The following is a 7612-nucleotide window of genomic DNA, read 5'->3' as shown; positions in this document are numbered from 1 at the left end:
AATAAAATCTACATTATCTGACCAACCATTTTACTATAAGTTGTTACGTGGAGTAGACGAAACTTGTAATATCATCAACAATTATTTTATTCTTTCCAGGACTATGGATTACCAATACTTGCTTGGAAAAATGATGAACTTTACATTTACTTCCGGAAACAATTTTAATTTGAACAAGCTGCTGTTACATTTCTTCAGATGTTTATGAATCAATAAATATTTTTTTTTGTTTTATAATCTGTAGATCTTGGTGTGCGACTGTTCTTTTTATTGGGTATAATTCGCTCATTGATAAGCATACTATTGAAATATTTCTGTTTATGTAGATACAAATAAATGCTTTTAAAACTTAACACAAATGGAAGTTGTCTGTTTGTTGTTGTTTTTTTTTTGAGAAATTTGGTATCTATATACATGGAATTCATTGTTGTCTCAATAGCTATACAGATTGTTAACACAAGAAATTTAACACAATTTCGAAATTTCAAAGCTTGGCTATGATTTTATTCAAGCACAAGAAATTTGAACGTTTATTGGCCATAGACAATAATTCATCACACTTGATCTGGGTCTACTACGCGTTGCTGTTGTTATCTTCCTGCCAACGTTCTTCTATGTCGAGAAAGAAATAAAAAAACTATAAGATATGTTAATGATAAGTACTATTTTTTGCTATTGTTTTGGTAAACAAATTATTAATAACACTAACTGTGGAAAAGAATAGTACATGACTAGAACACATAATAATATGTACGCGCTTAATCACTGAATATGAATTATGCTTGCGAAAATAATTCAAGGGATAAAATTGTTAAAAACCATTACCACTTTATATAAGGAAAAACGTTTTTATACCACGATTAATGAGGGTTGTTAAATACCATTACCACTTTATATAAGGAAAAACGTTTTTATACCACGATTAATGAGGGTTGTTAAATACCATTACCACTTTATATAAGGAAAAACGTTTTTATACCACGATTAATGAGGGTTGTTAAATACCATTACCACTTTATATAAGGAAAAACGTTTTTATACACGATTAATGAGGGTTGTTAAATATCCAATGCTTTCACGTGAATTACAAAATTAGGTACTGTCGGTTTTCTTACCTATTCTGCCACAACTCCAAGCTAGTAGTATCCATATTGAGAACCATATCCTTGATTATACATGTAATTAACTTCACGAATATCGTATGGATAAACGTCCGAGTATTCGTTGCGTACGTTTGGCACGTTGCCATAGTATCCACGGAAATCATATCCTACATTTCCATAGTCATAACCATAACCGTAACCATCGCTACGAGGAAAGAAGGTTGGCTGGCTTCTAGCATGATAAATGCCTGTAGATTCATACACGGGTGTCTGCGAGTCAACACCAGCTGTTATAACGATAAATACAGCTGCTACTGCACTGTAAAACTATTAAAAAAACAATATTAATAATTAAATTATATATTTCAAGAGCTTAACGGATAACAAAACACAGGTATCTGTTGTTAAAGTTAGAACTATTTTATTCAGCACACGCGGTATTCCAAAATTTTGCTAACTTTAGTAAAACGTATAAACCGATGTTACTTACCAATAGTTTCATGTTGAATCTTCTAGACCACTCGCTGGAACTTATGAAAGTGTGATCTGAATTGTAGAATTTGCTTCAAATTCTCTTACTGGTCGTAAGATGCACTTTGCTCTCTCTGTTAGAATGTGAGATATATATATAGTTGGAGGAGCATGGTCCAGTAGAGATTGATAAGCAGAAATACAGGTTAGTAAGTCATATTGATGACAGTTTAGAAGGCCATTTTGTGACCAGTATGGGCAAACAACATCATTACTAGGATATATAATACTGACGATATGATGTTACGAACCGGTTCAGTTGTTTTGATATTTTCACCAAGTGCAAAAATGTAAACTAAACATTTGTAATCTGCTTTAAGAAACATGTATTGCACACGTGTGATATTCACACTTTCTTAAGTAAACAGTGTGAACTTTCACACAGACGAGTAGTAAAAGTATAGACCAAACTTACATGAAATTACTACGACTTTTCATAACGTTAAAGGTTGGGTTTATTGCGAGTTTGTGGCCCTCTTGTGGGCCTTATGAGGGATAACCGTACATATAAAATGAAATTTTAATCCTCACACTTCTATATGTAGTTTGTTGGTGTAATTTATTTATTTGCGATCAGATGTAGACTAGGAAGCCATGTTAATCTAAATTTTTTATTGACTTCAACAAAAACATAGAATTAATTAGTCACAAACAACAGCTGGTAAACTTGAACTTTTGACGATGTTTACTAAAATAAACACAGAGCAGTGTATAAATAATTCCCTACAGTAAATATGCTTGAAGGGTAATTATTACGACGTTGCACATAAACAGAAAACATTACATAAACTATGGCTCTAACTTCTATAGTTTAATTGTCTAAACCACAATTTGTACTCCATATTGGATGTTTTTTTCTAAAGCTAACCAAACATTTCCAAAGAATCTCTAAAGTGTATTTATTATTAAAAACCAAAGTATTAAAAGTGTTAAAGTATTTATCCGCTGTAAGTTTAATAATATGTAAACAGGACTGATTCAGTCGGCTGTAGGTACGTGAATGAATCGGTGGACTGATCAGACCTGTAAATGTTCGTTGGGGTCACGTAGTCTTTAGTACGTCAGTAGTATAGTACAGCTATATACAGTTTACAACCAACTCAACAAGCACTTTCTTACAGAAACTGAGGTTACCACTTTCCCCAAGAACTAGAATAAACGTGAAGTTTAAAAAAACAGTGAGAAAAAAGAAGTAGTCATTGTAATTTTACTGTTCCTGTCTTCCCAATGCATTTTAAGCTACTGTAACTTTCTGATTATTGAAATATATCAAACATATTGTTAGTGTGAACTTGCTTTATAGTCAGTATGAGAAAAACCTATACACTGGATAGGTGAAGACAATGTGTCATTGGCCACCATTCAGTTCTTCACATTACATAGCCGTACAATAGCAGGAATAATGAATAAGCTTAATAAGCTACGGTAACTTTCTGATTATTGAAATATATCAAACATATTGTTAGTGTGAACTTTCTTTATAGTCAATATAAGAAAAACCTATACACTGGATAGGTGAAGACAATGTGTCATTGGCCACTATTCCGTTCTTCACATTACATAGCCGTACAATAGCAGGAATAATGAATAAGCTTAATAAGCTACGGTAACTTTCTGATTATTGAAATATATCAAGCATATTGTTAGTGTGAACGTGCTTTATAGTCAATATGAGAAAAACTTATACACTGGATAGGTGAAGACAATGTGTCATTGGCCACTATTCAGTTCTTCCCATTACGTAGCCGTACAATAGTAGGAATAATGAATAAACTTAATAAGCTACGGTAACTTTCTGATTATTGAAATATATCAAACATATTGTTAGTGTGAACTTGCTTTATAGTCAATATAAGAAAAACCTATACACTGGATAGGTGAAGACAATATGTCATTGGCCACTATTCCGTTCTTCACATTACATAGCCGTACAATAGTAGGAATAATGAATAAACTTAGTATCCCGAAAATTGTTTAACCTTGAAGTCTAAGTTCAAGGAAGGTCCACTTCAAGCTACACTTTATCAACGTGTGTTAGTGGGTTATACTACTTTCGGAGAGTTCCACTCCTCATCAGTAACCCTGAACACAAGTTAACCAAAGACTCATAGTGACTATAAAGCACCTTCACACCAACAATATGTTTGATACTTTTCACTATGATATAGGTCCAGCTTATCTTCCTGTAAATAATGATAACGAAAAACATGATTTTCACATGTTCATGTCGTAATGTAACATTGAACATAATAAACAGGCAGAATATAGATGTGCATGCATTATTTCTTTTACAATACTGGTGTAAAATATTATACTAAACCGCACAAAACATTTCAGATTAAATGGGATCTATGTAAATATAATAGTACTGTCTGTTGTATGTCCATGTAACTACTTCGCAGGGTGTGGATGGACCTTTACTGATAGTGATTTGAAATGTAAAATATTGATCATATTTAGCTCCTTTTAACAATATTTTATCACTGCTAAAATTCAGTTGATCAGACTTAATACCGGTCTCAATTGTTTTTTTTCAGTTCATAATGGATAAGTTTTTGTTACTTATTGTGATGTTTTTTCCATTGTAAGCTAATAGATAATCAAAAACATTCTTTACATATAACACTGTTGTGATTTCTAATAAACATGATTTAATTTTCGAAAAGTAATACCAATGAGTAGTCTTATGTTGTACTGACACGAGCATTATATACGCAGACTATTTAATACATTTAATCATCAAACATTATTTGTGGATAGGCACTGATTCTAAATACGTTTGTTTGTAATTAAACACAAAGCTACACAATGGGCTGTCTGTGCTCTGCCCACCACGGGTATCGAAACCCGTTTTCTAGCGTTGTCAGTCCGCCGTGCCACTGGGAGTGCTCTAAATTCGTTCAACTCATCTATAATCTTATTTCTAATCCACTTGTTTTATAAACAAATATAAACACCCTTTATACCTAAGAGCAGAACCTGTAATCATCAGGCTTCTATCCCTATTTCAGAGAACGTAGCTTCATCACGAACAACGTCTTAACTCTTAGATTTGATCTATTGTATTAGGTTCTGATGTTACTTAAATTTTCACCAAACCTCGTCATTTAATCCCAAAAGCTTTAATAATATCCCTTACCATATGTTATCTGAAAGAATTTTGGTAAATGTTAGATGTCTATTTTTAAATACATATGATTAAAAACATGTCATTATGTTAGTCTTACCAAAGCAATGTCGATAAGGGTAATTTACGAATGTTAAGGTTACTATAGTTATTAAAGTAAAGCGTTTTTAATTTCAAAATAGTAATAACATTACAAGAAAAAAAAACAACTGTTGTTTGCTAATTTATTTATTTTCATTAATATACGTAAGAAGCTGAAATGTTTGCATCAACGTACACGGATTTCATGTAATTTCTTTTATTTCTAATTTTTGTACACGTAGAAAAAATAACAACAACACAAAATACCCTGGCAAAGCCAGAAGTCATTAGTATAGTAGGATGTTGTAGATTTATTTAGCTTCGATCACACACACACACCCGATCTATGTCGGCTCCTTGTGGGTATCTTCATAATTGTAGAAAAGACCTGGTTTAGAAGAAATGCATAATATTATCAGTTTCGAAGATATCTGGAAAACAAAACAGAAATTTTACGATACTCGACTGAACTCGTAATTAACCTTTCTAAGGTGCATGAATATTGAAGAAACGGATGATTTATATGTAACTAATATAGAGAAGAATTGTTTAACTATATATGTTTATTTGGAGTATTATGTTGAGTTCGTGTATACTATAATGCCTAACAACAAACATTGCTATATAATTACAGCACTTCAAATACCAAAAGCATACAAACGTATTGTAATAAATGCTCACCTATACAATATCTTCCAAATTTTGACATTTGGAGTATCTTAGTGGAACCCAAAACCATAACCATAGCCTCCATAATGGGGATAACCATATCCATAACGTCTATGGCCGTAGGCATAGCCGTAACCAAAACCAGGATAACCATACCCGTGGTAATTATGATAACCATAACCGTGGTAGTCTTCATGGCCCAAGTAGTCCCCGTGTCCATAACTGCCGTATACTCCATATGGGTAGTGAGCCCCAGCCATGGTGGTGGCCAGAATGGTAAGTAGTAACAAAACACACTGAAGGGGAAGAAAGAGTCATATATGATAAAATATGTATACACTTTATTGTAAGTGCGGCACGTTAAATATAATTATAAAACACTCAGCAATATTCTTAACAGTTCAATTATCCTTCAACCCGTGTACATTAGAATTACATTAGTCCCAGTATGAAATACCAATAATATTTTGACCAGTTTTTTAATGCTCAAAATCATAAGAAAACAGTAGGATGAAAATTTGTTTGTTTGTTTGTTTTGAATTTCGCGCAAAGCTACACGAGGGCTATCTGCGCTAGCCGTCCCTAATTTAGCAGTGTAAGACTAGAAGGAAAGCAGCTAGTCATCACCACCCACCGCCAACTCTTGGGCTACTCTTTTACCAACGAATAGTGGGATTGACCGTCACATTATAACGTCCCCACGGCTGAAAGGGCGAGCATGTTTGGTGTGACGGGGATTCGAACCCGCGACCCTCAGATTGCGAATCGATGCGCCCTAACCACCTGGCCATGCCGGGCACAGGAGGAAAATAAACGCTTAACATACACAGTATCTTCCAAAGTTTAAGAAATATCACAGCCACAATTTTGACGTCATTTATTTATTAACTTCATAAAAAAAAAGAAGTACGGAACACGTATCGCCCTCTTCTGGACGCTTTTTTATACTGCGTGTTGATGTCTGTTAACGCTTTAATAACATTCGTGGTTTTAAAAGTTTCAAAAGACGAAAAACCTAAAACATAATTTTCAATGTTTATTTCGTATCGGTATTTTAATAACTCAAATAAAATTTTAACATTTAAAATTTGGGAATTATTAGTATTTGTTTTTCAAGTAATCTTAATCGAAAACCAAAAACAAATAAGATTTTCTTACCAGAAGCTTCATGTCCGACGTGAAAGTAGTTTTCGTGAGCAGCTGTTATCCTAGTGTTTTTAGCGAGAGTTAGAAATGCAAGACTTGCTCTATTCTTATATATGTATGTCTACTAAACAATAAAACTCATTTTGAAATGTCATTATTCCTCATCAACTGCGATGGTACAGGCACCCACCATGGTTTCACGTGTACCAATGAGTAAGGTGTTTTGAAGGACATTCCGTTAATATTATGAAAGTCTATTATTTTGAAGGAAACATAAATCGGTGATATCTATAAAGAATAGTTCCCACATTAGGCAGCCTTGTGGCAGAATGTTTAATACCGTAGCTTGCTCGATCACCAACAGTTCCAATATAATTTGCATTACGAACATTATCAGCTTGTGCTTGCAAATGTACACAATGTCATATATCATATATAAGTAAAGAAGTCTGTATTGTTAGATCAAAGCCTGGCTAAGTAATTATAAGTAAAGAAGTCTGTATTGTTAGGTCAAAACTTGGCTAAGTAATTATAAGTAAAGAAGTCTGTATTGTTAGGTCAAAACTTGGCTAAGTAATTATAAGTAAAGAAGTTTGTATTGTTAGATCAAAATCTGGCTAAGTAATTACAAGTAGCAAAGCCTGTGTTGTTAGATTAAAACCTGGCTAAGTAATTATAAATAAAGAAATCTGTATTGTTAGATCAAAACCTGGCTAAGTAATTATAAATAAAGAAGTCTGTATTGTTAGATCAAAATCTGGCTAAGTAATTATAAGTAAAGAAGTCTGTATTGTTAGATCAAAATCTGGCTAAGTAATTATAAGTAAAGAAGTCTGTATTGTTAGATCAAAGCCTAGCTAAGTAATTATAAGTAGCGAAGCCTGTGTTGTTAGGTTAAACATGGCTTTATTAGAAAGAATATTTTTTAATGTACTAATTTATATCTTTATTTGAA

At 32.9% G+C, this 7612-nt stretch overlaps 2 long non-coding RNA genes across 2 annotated transcripts; both read right to left on the bottom strand.

The window, feature by feature from the left end:
• Positions 1-486: 486 nt before the first annotated feature.
• Positions 487-1691, bottom strand: LOC111089898. The gene is made up of 3 exons (XR_002614054.1): positions 1594-1691; positions 1116-1430; positions 487-612 (listed from the first exon to the last, which is right to left on the bottom strand). It is a non-coding gene; the product is annotated as an uncharacterized LOC111089898 (long non-coding RNA).
• A 3404-nt stretch (positions 1692-5095) lies between these two features.
• On the bottom strand, positions 5096-6763 carry LOC111089899. Its single transcript, XR_002614055.1, has 3 exons — positions 6670-6763; positions 5524-5807; positions 5096-5230 (listed from the first exon to the last, which is right to left on the bottom strand). It is a non-coding gene; the product is annotated as an uncharacterized LOC111089899 (long non-coding RNA).
• Positions 6764-7612: the final 849 nt, after the last annotated feature.

Source organism: Limulus polyphemus, unplaced genomic scaffold (genome assembly GCF_000517525.1).
Source record: "Limulus polyphemus unplaced genomic scaffold, Limulus_polyphemus-2.1.2 Scaffold7774, whole genome shotgun sequence".
Lineage (NCBI taxonomy): Eukaryota > Metazoa > Arthropoda > Merostomata > Xiphosura > Limulidae > Limulus > Limulus polyphemus.
The sequence above is the reverse complement of the archived record's forward strand: the minus strand, read 5'-3'. Positions and strand labels throughout refer to the sequence as shown.